This window comes from Brassica napus, chromosome C8 (genome assembly GCF_020379485.1).
Source record: "Brassica napus cultivar Da-Ae chromosome C8, Da-Ae, whole genome shotgun sequence".
Lineage (NCBI taxonomy): Eukaryota > Viridiplantae > Streptophyta > Magnoliopsida > Brassicales > Brassicaceae > Brassica > Brassica napus.
In genome coordinates this window covers 47,076,574-47,091,313 of record NC_063451.1, presented here as the reverse complement: position 1 = coordinate 47,091,313, position 14,740 = coordinate 47,076,574, and positions in this window count along the sequence as shown.

Here is a 14,740-nt window from a genome sequence, read left to right as displayed (position 1 = left end):
GATAGATGAATACTCTTTTAGAATTTTTGATTCATATGTTGTATTTTTAAAATAAAATACTAAAAATTCTAATTTAGGAAAGTTATCATTTTTATAGAAAGATATTTTATATTTGGGGCCGTGATTAAGATATAAGGATAACAAGAATTTTTGTTGATAGATGAGCATTCTTTTAGATTTTCTAATCAATTAGTTGTATTTTTTAAATAAAATTCTCAAAAATTCTACTTTGGTAAAGTTTTTATTTTTGTAGAAAAATATTGTTGATTTTTTTCTAACCAGTTTTTTTGTTGATAGATGATTATTCTTTTAGATTTTTTGATTCATATGTTGTATTTTTAAAATAAAATACTAAAAATTCTATTTTATGAAAGTATTAATTTTTGTAGAAAAATATTGTAGATTTAGGGTTGTGATTAAGATATAATGATAACAAGAATTTTTGTTGATGATGAGTATTCTTTTAGATTTTTGATCAACAAGTTGTATTTTTAAAGAAAATTCTAAATAATTCTATTTTAGGAAAGTTTCATTTTATAGAAAAATATTGTAATTGGGGTTTAGATTTAGAAATTAGGATAAGAAGATTTTTTGTTGATAGATGAGTATTCTTGTAGTTTTTTTTGCTCAATAGGTAGTATTTATTAAATTAATTTCAGAAAAATTCTATTTTAGGAAAGTTTTCATTTTTATAGATGATTTTTGTAGATTTGGAAGTTATCATTTTGTAGATAAGTATTGTAGATTTGGGATTGTGATTCAGGAATTTGGATAACAAGAGTTCTTGTTGATAGATAGATATGTTTTGGGAATTTTTGACCAATAGGTTATAATTTTAAAGTTTTTTTTCCAAAACCTGCTATTTTTTGGAAAGTTATCATTTTGTTGATAAATATTGTAGATATAGAATTGTGATTTAGAAATTAGGATAACAAGAGTTTTTGTTGATATATGGGTATGCTTTCAGAATTTTTGATCGATAGGTTATATTTTATAAATAAAATTTCTAAGAACTGCTATTTTGGAATGTTATCATTTTCGTTGAGAATTATTGAAGATTCAAGATTGTGATTTAGAAATTAGAATAACAAGAGTTTTTATTGATAGATGGATATGGTTTTAAAATTTTTGATCAATAAGTTATAATTTTTAAACAAATTTTCCAAAACTTGCTATTTTTGAAAAATTATAATTTTGTAGAGAAATATTATAGATTAGGGGTTTTGATTTAGAAATTAGGATAACAACGGTTTTTGTTTATAAAAGGGTATGGTTTTAGAATTTTTGATCAATAAGTTATAATTTTTAAATAAATTTTTCAAAATCTGCTATTTTGGGAAAATTATAATTGTGAAGAGAAATATAGTAGATATGGAATTGTGATTTAGAAATTAGGATAACAAGAGTTTTTGTTGATAGATGGGTATGCTTTTAGAATTTTTGATAAATAGGCTGTAATTTTAAAATAAAATTTTACAAAATCTACTATTTTTGGAAAGTTGTCATTTTGTTGATAAATATTGTAGATTTAGAATTTTGATTTAGAAATTAGGATAACAAGAGTTTTTGTTGATAGATGGGTATGCTTTTAAAATTTTTGATCAATAGGTTTTATTTTATAAATAAAATTTCTAAAAATTGCTATTTTTGGAAAATTATCATTTTTGTCGAGAAATATTGAAGATTTAGGATTGTGATTTAGAAATTAGGATAACAAGATTTTTTGTTGATAGATGAGTATGGTTTTATATTTTTTTGCGAATATGTAATAATTTTTAAATAAATATTCCAAAACTTGCTATTTTTGGAAAATTATCATTTTTGTATAGAAATACAATAGATTTGTGATTGTGATTTAAAAATTAGGATAACAAGAGTTTTTGTTGATATACGAGTATGCTTTTAGAATTTTTTATCAATAGGTTATATTTTATAAATAAAATTCAAAGAACTGTTATTTTTAGAAAGTTATCATTTTTGTAAGAAATATTGTAGATTTGGGATTGTGATTTAGAAATCTGGATAACAAGAGTTTTGGTTATAGATAGGTATAGTTTTAGAATTTTTGATCAATATGTTATAAAAATTAAATAAATATTCCAAAACCTGCTATTTTTGGAAAATTATAATTTTGTAGAGAAATATTGTAGATTTGAGATTCTGATTTAGAAACTAGGATAACAATAGTTCTTGTTGATAGATGAGTATGCTATTAGAATTTTTGATCAATAGACTATATTGTTAAAATAAATTCTTAAGAGTTGCTTTATTTGGAAAGTTTTCATTTTGTAGATAAATTTTGTGGATTTAGGATTGTGATTCAGAAATTAGGATAACAAGAGTTTTTGTTGATTGATGGGTATGCTTTGAGAATTTTTGATCTACATGTTATAATTTTTAAATAATTTTTCGAAAACCTGCTATTTTTAGAAAATTATCATTTTGTAGGGAAATATTGTAGATTTGAGATTGTGATTTAGAAACTTGGATAACAAGAATTGTTGTTGATAAATGGGCATGCTTTTAGAATTTTTGATCAATATGTTATATCTTTAAATTTTTTTTTTTAAAAACTGCTACATTTGAAAAGTTATCATTTTGTAGATAAATATTGTAGATTTGGGATTGTGATTTAGAAATAAGGATAACAAGAATTATTGTTGATAGCTGGGCATGTTTTTGGAATTTTTGATCAATATGTTATCATTTTAAAATAAATTTTCCAAAACCTACTATTTTTGGAAAATTGTCGTTTTGTTGATAAATATTGTAGATTTAAAATTTTGATTTAGAAATTTGGATAACAAGAGGTTTTGTTGATATATAGGTATGCTTTTAGAATTTTTGATTAGTAGGTTATATTTTATAAATAAAATTTCTAAGAACTGCTTTTTTTGGAAAGTTATCATTTTTGTAGAGAAATATTGAAGATTCAGGATTGTGATTTAGAAATTAGGATAACAAGAGTTTTTGTTGATAGATGGGTATGGTTTTAGAATTTTTGATCAATAGGTTTTAATTTTTAAATAAATTTTCCAAAACTCGCTATTTTTGGAAAATTATAATTATGTAAAGAGATATTGTATATTTGGGATTTTTTTTTGAAATTAGGATAACAAGAGTTTTTGTTGATATATGGGTATGCGTTTAGAATTTTTGATCAATGGGTTATAATGTTTAAACAAAATTTCCAAAACTTGCTATTTTTGGAAAATTATAATTTTGTTGGGAAATATTGTAGATTTTGGATTGTGATTTAGAAATCTGGGTTTTTGGTTATAGATGGATATGGTTTTAGAATTTTTGATCAATAGGTTACAATTTTTAAATAATTTTCTAAAACTTTAATTTTTGGAAAATTATAATTTTGTAAAGAAATATTGTAGATTTGGGATTGTGATTTAGAAACTAGGATAACAAGAGTTTTTGTTGATAGATAGACTATATTTTAAAATAAATTTTTAAAAACTGCTATATTTGGGAAGTTATCATTTTGTAGATAAATATTGTGGATTTAGGATTGTGATTTAGAAATTTGGAAAACAAGAGTTTTTATTAATAGATGGGTATGCTTTGAGAATTTTTGATCTATAGGTTATAAGTTTTAAATAATTTTTGCAAAACCTACTATTTTTAGAAAGTTATCATTTGGAGGGAAATATTGTAGATTTGAGATTGTGATTTAGAATTTATGATAACAAGAGTTTTTGTTGATAAATGGACTTGCTTTTAGAATTTTTGATCAATGCGTTATATCTTTATGATAAATTTTTAAAAACTGCTATATTTGGAAAGTTATCATTTTGTAGATAAATATTGTAGATTTGGGATTCTGATTTAGAAATTAGGATAACAAGAGTTTTTGTTGATAGATGAATATGTTTTTGGAATTTTTGATCAATAGGTTATAATTTTAAAATAAAATTTCCAAAATCTGCTATTTTTGGAAACTTCACATTTTGGAGGGAAATATTGTAGATTTGAGATTGTGATTTTTAAACTAAGATAACAAAGAGTTTTTGTTGATAAATGGGCTTGCTTTTAGAATTTTTGATTAATACGTTATATCTTTAAGATAAAATTTTAAAAACTGCTATATTTGGATATTTATCATTTTGTAGATAAATATTGTAGATTTGGGATTGTCATTTTGAAATTAGGATAACAAGGGTTTTTGTTGATAGATGGGTATGCTATTAAAAATTTGATCAATAGGCTATATTTTTAAAATAAATTTTTAAGAGTTGCTATATTTGGAAAGTTATCATTTTGTAGATAAATATTGTAGATTTGAGATTGTGATTTAGAAATTAGGATAACAAGAGTTCTTGTTGATAGATGAGTATGTTTTTGGAATTTTTGATCTATACGTTATATCTTTAAGATAAAATTTCAAAAACTGCTATATTTGGAAAGTTATCATTTTGTAGATAAATATTGTAGATTTGGAATTGTGATTTAGAAATTAGGATAACAATAGTTCTTGTTGATAGATGAGTATGTTTTTGGAATTTTTGATCAACAAGTTATAATTTTAAAATAAAATTTCCAAAACCTGCTATTTTTGGAAAGTTGTCATTTTGTTGATAAATATTTTAGATTTAGATTAATGATTTGGAAATTAGGATAACAAGAGTTTTTGTTGATAGATGAGTATGCTTTCAGAATTTTTTATCAATAGGTTATATTTTATAAATAAAATTTCAAAGAACTGCTATTTTTGTAAAGTGATCATTTTTGTAGAGAATTATTGAAGATTTGAGACTGTGATTTAGAAATTAAGATAACAAGAGTTTTTGTTGATAGTATGGTTTTATAATTTTTTACCAATAAGTTATAATTATTAAATAAATATTCTAAAACCTGCTATTTTTGGAAAATTATCATTTTTGTATAGAAATACAATAGATTTGTGATTGTGATTTAGAAATTAGCATAACATCAGTTTTTGTTGATATACGGGTATGCTTTTAGAATTTTTGATCAATAGGTTATATTTTACAAAAAAAAATTCTTAGAACTGCTATTTTTAGAAAGTTATCATTTTGGTAGAGAAATATTGTAGATTTGGGATTGTGATTTAGAAATCTGGATAACAAGAGTTTTGGTTATAGATGGGTATGGTTTTAGAATTTTTGATCAATACGTTATAATTTTTAAATAAATATACCAAAAACTGCTATTTTTGGAAAATTATAATTTTGTAGAGAAATATTGTAGATTTGAGATTTTGATTTAGAAACTAGGATAACAAAAGTTCTTGTTGATAGATGGGTATGCTTTTAGAATTTTTGATCAATAGGCTATATTTTTAAAATAAATTTTTAAGAGTTGCTATATTTGGAAAGTTATCATTTTGTTGATAAATATTGTGGATTTAGGATTGTGATTTAGAAATTTGGATAACAAGAGTTTTTGTTGATAGATGGGTATGCTTTGAGAATTTTTGATCTACTTGTTATAATTTTTAAATAAATTTTCCAAAATCTGCTATTCTTAGAAAATTATCATTTTGTAGGGAAATATTGTAGATTTGAGATTGTGATTTAGAAACTTGGATAACAAGAATTTTTATTGATAAATGGGCATACTTTTAGAATTTTTTATCAATAGGTTATATCTTTAAGAAATTCTTTTAAAAACTGCTACTTTTGGAAAGTTATCGTTTTGTAGATAAAGATTGTAGATTTGAGATTGTGATTTAGAAATAAGGATAACAAGAATAATTGTTGACAGATTGGCATGTTTTTGGAAATTTTGATCAATATTTTATAATTTTAAAATAAATTTTCCAAAACCTACTATTTTTGGAAAATTGTCATTTTGTTGATAAATATTGTAGATTTGGAATTGTGATTTCGAAATTTGGATAACAAGAGGTTTTGTTGATATATGGGTATGCTTTTAGAATTTTTGATTAGTAGGTTATTTTTTATAAATAAAATTTCTTAGAACTGCTATTTTTGGAAAGTTATCATTTTTGTAGAGAAATATTGAAGATTCAGGATTGTGATTTAGAAATTAGGATAACAAGAGTTTTTGTTGATAGATGGGTATGGTTTGAAAATTTTTGATCTGTAAATTATAATTTTTAAATAATTTTTCCAAAACCTGCTATTTTTAAAAAGTTAACATTTTGTAGAAAAATATTGTAGATTTGAGATTGTGATTTAGAAACTAGGATAACAAGAGTTTTTGTTGATAAATGGGCATGTTTTTGGAATTTTTGATCAATACGTTATATCTTTAAGATAAATTTTTTAAAACTGCTATATTTGGAAAGTTATCATTTTGTAGATAAATATTGTAAATTTGGGATTGTGATTTAGAAATTAGGATAACAAGAGTTCTTATTGATAGAGGTGTATGTTTTGGAATTTTTAATCAATAGGCTATATTTGTAAAATAAAATTTTAAAAACTGCTATATTTGGAAAGTTGTCATTTTGTTGATAAATATTGTAGATTTAGAATTATGATTTAGAAATTATGATAACAAGAGTTTTTGTTGATTGATATGTATGCTTTCAGAATTTTTGATCAATAGGTTATATTTTATAAATAAAATTTCTAAGAACTGCTATTTTTGGAAAGTTATCATTTTTGTAAAGAAATATTGAAGATTTGGGATTGTGATTTAGAAAATAGAATAACAAGAGTTTTTGTTGGTAGATGTGTATGGTTTTATAATTTTTTACCAATAGGTTATAATTTTTAAATAAATTTTCTAAAACCTCCTATTTTTGGAAAGTTATCATTTTTGTATAGAAATACTAAACTTTTGGGATTGTGATTTAGAAATTAAGATAACAAGAGTTTTTGTTGATATATGGGTATGCTTTTTGAATTTTTGATCAATAGGATATATTTTATAAATAAAATTTCTAAGAACCGCTATTTTTAGAAAGTTATCATTTTTGTAGAAAAATATTGAAGATTTGGGATTGTGATTTAGAAAATAGAATAACAAGAGTTTTTGTTGGTAGATGTGTATGGTTTTATAATTTTTTACCAATAGGTTATAATTTTTAAATAAATTTTCTAAAACCTCCTATTTTTGGAAAGTTATCATTTTTGTATAGAAATACTAAAGATTTGGGATTGTGATTTAGAAATTAAGATAACAAGAGTTTTTGTTGATATATGGGTATGCTTTTAGAATTTTTGATCAATAGGATATATTTTATAAATAAAATTTCTAAGAACCGCTATTTTTAGAAAGTTATCATTTTTGTAGAAAAATATTGTAGATTTGGGATTGTGATTTAGAAATCTCGGTAACATAAGTTTTTTTGTTATAGATGGGTAAGGTTTTAGAAATTTTCATCAATAGGTTACAATTTTTAAATAAAATTTTCAAAACCTGCTATTTTTGGAAAATTAAAATTTTGTAGAGAAATATTGTAGATCTGAGATTGTGGTTTAGAAACTAGGATAACAAGAGTTTTTGTTGATAGATGGGTATGCTTTTAGAATTTTGATCAATAGGGTATTCTTTTAAAATAAATTTTCTAAAACCTGCTATTTTTGGAAAATTGTCATTTTTTTTGTTCAAAAGGAAAATTATCATTTTTGTAAAGAAATACTATAGATTTGGGATTTTGATTTAGAAATGAGGATAAAAAGAGTTTTTGTTGGTATATAGGTATGCTTTTAGAATTTTTTATCTATAGGTTATAATTTTTAAATAAGTTTTCCAAAACCTGCTATATTTAGAAATTAATCATTTTGTAGGGAAATATTGTAGATTTGAGATTGTGATTTAGAAACTAGGATAACAAAAGTTTTTGTTGATAAATGAGCATGATTTTAGGATTTTTGATTAATAGGCCATATTTGTAAAATAAAATTTTAATAACTGCTATATTTGGAAAGTTATCATTTTTGTAAAGAAATACGATAGATTTGGGATTTTGATTTAGAAATTAGGATAACAAGAGTTTTTGTTGATATATGGGTATGCTTTTAGAATTTTTTATCTATAGGTGACAATTTTTAAATAATTGTTCAAAAACCTACTATTTTTAGAAAGTTATCATTTTGTAGGGAAATATTATAGATTTGAGATTGTGATTTAGAAACTAGGATAACAAGAGTTTTTGTTGATAGATGGGTATGCTTTTAGAATTTTTGATCAATAGGGTATTCTTTTAAAATAATTTTTCTAAAACCAGCTATTTTTGGAAAATTATAATTTTGTAGATAAATATTGTAGATTTGGGATTGTGATTTTTAAATTAGGATAACAAGAGTTCTCGTTGATAGATGGGTAAGTTTTTGGGATTTTTGATCAATTGGCTATATTTGTAAAATAAAATTTTAATAACTGCTACAATAGAGAAATATTGAAGATTTGCGATTGTGATTTAGAAATTAGGATAACAAGAGTTTTTGTTGATAGATGAGGATGGTTTTATAATTTTTTACCAATAGGTTATAATTTTAAAATAAATTTTCTAAAACCTCATATTTTTGGAAAGTTATCATTTTTGTAAAGAAATATTGAAGATTTGGGATTGTGATTTAGATGTTAGGATAACAAGAGTTTTTTTTATGATAGATGGGTATGGTTTTATAATTTTTAAATAAATTTTCTAAAAACTGCTATTATTGGAGATTATCATTTTTTTTAAAGAAATACTATAGATTTGGGATTGTGATTTAGAAATTAGGATAACAAGAGTTTTTTTTTTTGATATAAGGGTTTGCTTTTAGAATTTTTGATCAAAAGGTAATATTTTATAAATAAAATTTCTAAGAACTGCTATTTTTAGAAAATTATCATTTTGTTAGGGAAATATTGTAGATTTGGGATTGTGATTTAGAAATCTGGATAGCAAGAGTTTTTGTTGATACATGGGTATGCTTTTAGAATTTTTGATCAATAGGCTATATTTGTAAACTAAAATTTTAAAAACTGTTATATTTTGAAAGTTATCATTTTGCATATAAATATTGTGGATTTGAGATTGTGATTTAGAAATTAGGATAACAAGAGTTTTTGTTAATAAATGAGTATGCTTTGAAAATTTTTGATCTGTAAATTATAATTTTTAAATAATTTTTCCAAAACCTGCTATTTTTAAAAAGTTAACATTTTGTAGAAAAATATTGTAGATTTGAGATTGTGATTTAGAAACTAGGATAACAAGAGTTTTTGTTGATAAATGGGCATGTTTTTGGAATTTTTGATCAATACGTTATATCTTTAAGATAAATTTTTTAAAACTGCTATATTTGGAAAGTTATCATTTTGTAGATAAATATTGTAAATTTGGGATTGTGATTTAGAAATTAGGATAACAAGAGTTCTTGTTGATAGAGGTGTATGTTTTGGAATTTTTAATCAATAGGCTATATTTGTAAAATAAAATTTTAAAAACTGCTATATTTGGAAAGTTGTCATTTTGTTGATAAATATTGTAGATTTAGAATTATGATTTAGAAATTATGATAACAAGAGTTTTTGTTGATTGATATGTATGCTTTCAGGATTTTTGATCAATAGGTTATATTTTATAAATAAAATTTCTAAGAACTGCTATTTTTGGAAAGTTATCATTTTTGTAAAGAAATATTGAAGATTTGGGATTGTGATTTAGAAAATAGAATAACAAGAGTTTTTGTTGGTAGATGTGTATGGTTTTATAATTTTTTACCAATAGGTTATAATTTTTAAATAAATTTTCTAAAACCTCCTATTTTTGGAAAGTTATCATTTTTGTATAGAAATACTAAAGATTTGGGATTGTGATTTAGAAATTAAGATAACAAGAGTTTTTGTTGATATATGGGTATGCTTTTAGAATTTTTGATCAATAGGATATATTTTATAAATAAAATTTCTAAGAACCGCTATTTTTAGAAAGTTATCATTTTTGTAGAAAAATATTGTAGATTTGGGATTGTGATTTAGAAATCTCGGTAACATAAGTTTTTTTGTTATAGATGGGTAAGGTTTTAGAAATTTTCATCAATAGGTTACAATTTTTAAATAAAATTTTCAAAACCTGCTATTTTTGGAAAATTAAAATTTTGTAGAGAAATATTGTAGATCTGAGATTGTGGTTTAGAAACTAGGATAACAAGAGTTTTTGTTGATAGATGGGTATGCTTTTAGAATTTTGATCAATAGGGTATTCTTTTAAAATAAATTTTCTAAAACCTGCTATTTTTGGAAAATTGTCATTTTTTTTTGTTCAAAAGGAAAATTATCATTTTTGTAAAGAAATATTATAGATTTGGGATTTTGATTTAGAAATGAGGATAAAAAGAGTTTTTGTTGGTATATAGGTATGCTTTTAGAATTTTTTATCTATAGGTTATAATTTTTAAATAAGTTTTCCAAAACCTGCTATATTTAGAAATTAATCATTTTGTAGGGAAATATTGTAGATTTGAGATTGTGATTTAGAAACTAGGATAACAAAAGTTTTTGTTGATAAATGAGCATGATTTTAGGATTTTTGATTAATAGGCCATATTTGTAAAATAAAAATTTAATAACTGCTATATTTGGAAAGTTATCATTTTTGTAAAGAAATACGATAGATTTGGGATTTTGATTTAGAAATTAGGATAACAAGAGTTTTTGTTGATATATGGGTATGCTTTTAGAATTTTTTATCTATAGGTGACAATTTTTAAATAATTGTTCAAAAACCTACTATTTTTAGAAAGTTATCATTTTGTAGGGAAATATTATAGATTTGAGATTGTGATTTATAAACTAGGATAACAAGAGTTTTTGTTGATAGATGGGTATGCTTTTAGAATTTTTGATCAATAGGGTATTCTTTTAAAATAAATTTTCTAAAACCAGCTATTTTTGGAAAATTATAATTTTGTAGATAAATATTGTAGATTTGGGATTGTGATTTTTAAATTAGGATAACAAGAGTTCTCGTTGATAGATGGGTAAGTTTTTGGGATTTTTGATCAATTGGCTATATTTGTAAAATAAAATTTTAATAACTGCTACAATAGAGAAATATTGAAGATTTGCGATTGTGATTTAGAAATTATGATAACAAGAGTTTGTGTTGATAGATGAGTATGGTTTTATAATTTTTTACCAATAGGTTATAATTTTAAAATAAATTTTCTAAAACCTCATATTTTTGGAAAGTTATCATTTTTGTAAAGAAATATTGAAGATTTGGGATTGTGATTTAGATATTAGGATAACAAGAGTTTTTTTTATGATAGATGGGTATGGTTTTATAATTTTTAAATAAATTTTCTAAAAACTGCTATTATTGGAGATTATCATTTTTTTAAAGAAATACTATAGATTTGGGATTGTGATTTAGAAATTAGGATAACAATAGTTTTTTTTTTGATATAAGGGTTTGCTTTTAGAATTTTTGATCAAAAGGTAATATTTTATAAATAAAATTTCTAAGAACTGCTATTTTTAGAAAATTATCATTTTGTTAGGGAAATATTGTAGATTTGGGATTGTGATTTAGAAATCTGGATAGCAAGAGTTTTTGTTGATACATGGGTATGCTTTTAGAATTTTTGATCAATAGGCTATATTTGTAAACTAAAATTTTAAAAACTGTTATATTTTGAAAGTTATCATTTTGCATATAAATATTGTGGATTTGAGATTGTGATTTATAAATTAGGATAACAAGAGTTTTTGTTAATAAATGAGTATGCTTTGAAAATTTTTGATCTGTAAATTATAATTTTTAAATAATTTTTCCAAAACCTGCTATTTTTAAAAAGTTAACATTTTGTAGGAAAATATTGTAGATTTGAGATTGTGATTTAGAAACTAGGATAACAAGAGTTTTTGATGATAAATGGGCATGTTTTTGGAATTTTTGATCAATACGTTATATCTTTAAGATAAATTTTTTAAAACTGCTATATTTGGAAAGTTATCATTTTGTAGATAAATATTGTAAATTTGGGATTGTGATTTAGAAATTAGGATAACAAGAGTTCTTGTTGATAGATGTGTATGTTTTGGAATTTTTAATCAATAGGCTATATTTGTAAAATAAAATTTTAAAAACTGCTATATTTGGAAAGTTGTGATTTTGTTGATAAATATTGTAGATTTAGAATTACGATTTAGAAATTATGATAACAAGAGTTTTTGTTGATTGATATGTATGCTTTCAGAATTTTTGATCAATAGGTTATATTTTATAAATAAAATTTCTAAGAACTGCTATTTTTGGAAAGTTATCATTTTTGTAAAGAAATATTGAAGATTTGGGATTGTGATTTAGAAAATAGAATAACAAGAGTTTTTGTTGGTAGATGTGTATGGTTTTATAATTTTTTACCAATAGGTTATAATTTTTAAATAAATTTTCTAAAACCTCCTATTTTTGGAAAGTTATCATTTTTGTATAGAAATACTAAAGATTTGGGATTGTGATTTAGAAATTAAGATAACAAGAGTTTTTGTTGATATATGGGTATGCTTTTAGAATTTTTGATCAATAGGATATAGTTTATAAATAAAATTTCTAAGAACCGCTATTTTTAGAAAGTTATCATTTTTGTAGAAAAATATTGTAGATTTGGGATTGTGATTTAGAAATCTCGGTAACATAAGTTTTTTTGTTATAGATGGGTAAGGTTTTAGAAATTTTCATCAATAGGTTACAATTTTTAAATAAAATTTTCAAAACCTGCTATTTTTGGAAAATTAAAATTTTGTAGAGAAATATTGTAGATCTGAGATTGTGGTTTAGAAACTAGGATAACAAGAGTTCTTGTTGATAGATGGGTATGTTATTAGAATTTTGATCAATAGGGTATTCTTTTAAAATAAATTTTCTAAAACCTGCTATTTTTGGAAAATTGTCATTTTTTTTGTTCAAAAGGAAAATTATCATTTTTGTAAAGAAATACTATAGATTTGGGATTTTGATTTAGAAATGAGGATAAAAAGAGTTTTTGTTGATATATAGGTATGCTTTTAGAATTTTTTATCTATAGGTTATAATTTTTAAATAAGTTTTCCAAAACCTGCTATATTTAGAAATTAATCATTTTGTAGGGAAATATTGTAGATTTGAGATTGTGATTTAGAAACTAGGATAACAAAAGTTTTTGTTGATAAATGAGCATGATTTTAGGATTTTTGATTAATAGGCTATATTTGTAAAATAAAATTTTAATAACTGCTATATTTGGAAAGTTATCATTTTTGTAAAGAAATACGATAGATTTGGGATTTTGATTTAGAAATTAGGATAACAAGAGTTTTTGTTGATATATGGGTATGCTTTTAGAATTTTTTATCTATAGGTGACAATTTTTAAATAATTTTTCAAAAACCTACTATTTTTAGAAAGTTATCATTTTGTAGGGAAATATTATAGATTTGAGATTGTGATTTATAAACTAGGATAACAAGAGTTTTTGTTGAAAGATGGGTATGCTTTTAGAATTTTTGATCAATAGGGTATTCTTTTAAAATAAATTTTCTAAAACCTGCTATTTTTGGAAAATTATCATTTTGTAGATAAATATTGTAGATTTGGGATTGTGATTTTTAAATTAGGATAACAAGAGTTCTCGTTGATAGATGGGTAAGTTTTTGGGATTTTTGATCAATTGGCTATATTTGTAAAATAAAATTTTAATAACTGCTACAATAGAGAAATATTGAAGATTTGCGATTGTGATTTAGAAATTAGGATAACAAGAGTTTTTGTTGATAGATGAGCATGGTTTTATAATTTTTTACCAATAGGTTATAATTTTAAAATAAATTTTCTAAAACCTCAAATTTTTGGAAAGTTATCATTTTTGTAAAGAAATATTGAAGATTTGGGATTGTGATTTAGATATTAGGATAACAAGAGTTTTTTTTTATGATAGATGGGTATGGTTTTATAATTTTTAAATAAATTTTCTAAAACCTGGTATTATTGGAAATTATCATTTTTTAAAGAAATACTATAGATTTGGGATTGTGATTTAGAAATTAGGATAACAAGAGTTTTTTTTTTTGATATAAGGGTTTGCTTTTAGAATATTTGATCAAAAGGTCATATTTTATAAATAAAATTTCTAAGAACTGCTATTTTTAGAAAATTATCATTTTGTTAGGGAAATATTGTAGATTTGGGATTGTGATTTAGAAATCTGGATAGCAAGAGTTTTTGTTGATAGATGGGTATGCTTTTAGAATTTTTGATCAATAGGCTATATTTGTAAACTAAAATTTTAAAAACTGTTATATTTGGAAAGTTATCATTTTGCATATAAATATTGTGGATTTGAGATTGTGATTTAGAAATTAGGATAACAAGAGTTTTTGTTAATAAATGAGTATGCTTTGAAAATTTTTGATCTATAAATTATAATTTTTAAATAATTTTTCCAGAACCTGCTATTTTTAAAAAGTTAACATTTTGTAGGAAAATATTGTAGATTTGAGATTGTGATTTAGAAACTAAGATAACAAGAGTTTTTGATGATAAATGGGCATGTTTTTGGAATTTTTGATCAATACGTTATATCTTTAAGATAAATTTTTTAAAACTGCTATATTTGGAAAGTTATCATTTTGTAGATAAATATTGTAAATTTGGGATTGTGATTTAGAAATTAGGATAACAAGAGTTCTTGTTGATAGAGGTGTATGTTTTGGAATTTTTAATCAATAGGCTATATTTGTAAAATAAAATTTTAAAAACTGCTATATTTGGAAAGTTGTGATTTTGTTGATAAATATTGTAGATTTAGAATTACGATTTAGAAAT